Genomic DNA, 605 nt, shown 5'->3' with positions numbered 1-605 from the left:
CTTCCTATCCTCATCCTCATCCTCATCCTCATTCTCCTCCTATCCTCATCCTCGTCCTCATCCTCATTCTTATCCTCATCCTCATCCTCTTCCTCATCCTCATCCTCTTCCTCATCCTCATCCTCTTCCTCATCCTCATCCTCTTCCTCATCCTCATCCTCTTCCTCATCCTCATCCTCTTCCTCATCCTCATCCTCTTCCTCATCCTCATCCTCTTCCTCATCCTCATCCTCTTCCTCATCCTCATCCTCTTCCTCATCCTCATCCTCTTCCTCATCCTCATCCTCTTCCTCATCCTCATCCTCTTCCTCATCCTCATCCTCTTCCTCATCCTCATCCTCTTCCTCATCCTCATCCTCTTCCTCATCCTCATCCTCTTCCTCATCCTCATCCTCTTCCTCATCCTCATCCTCTTCCTCATCCTCATCCTCTTCCTCATCCTCATCCTCTTCCTCATCCTCATCCTCTTCCTCATCCTTATTCTACTCCTCATCCTCATTCTCGTCCTCATCCTATCCGCGTCCTCTTCCTCATCCTCATCCTATTCATATCCTCATCCACATTCTCCTCCTCATCCTCTTCCTCATCCTTATTCTACTCCTCAT

The sequence above is a fragment of the Lupinus angustifolius genome, chromosome LG06, assembly GCF_001865875.1.
Source record: "Lupinus angustifolius cultivar Tanjil chromosome LG06, LupAngTanjil_v1.0, whole genome shotgun sequence".
Lineage (NCBI taxonomy): Eukaryota > Viridiplantae > Streptophyta > Magnoliopsida > Fabales > Fabaceae > Lupinus > Lupinus angustifolius.
The sequence above is the reverse complement of the archived record's forward strand: the minus strand, read 5'-3'. Positions refer to the sequence as shown.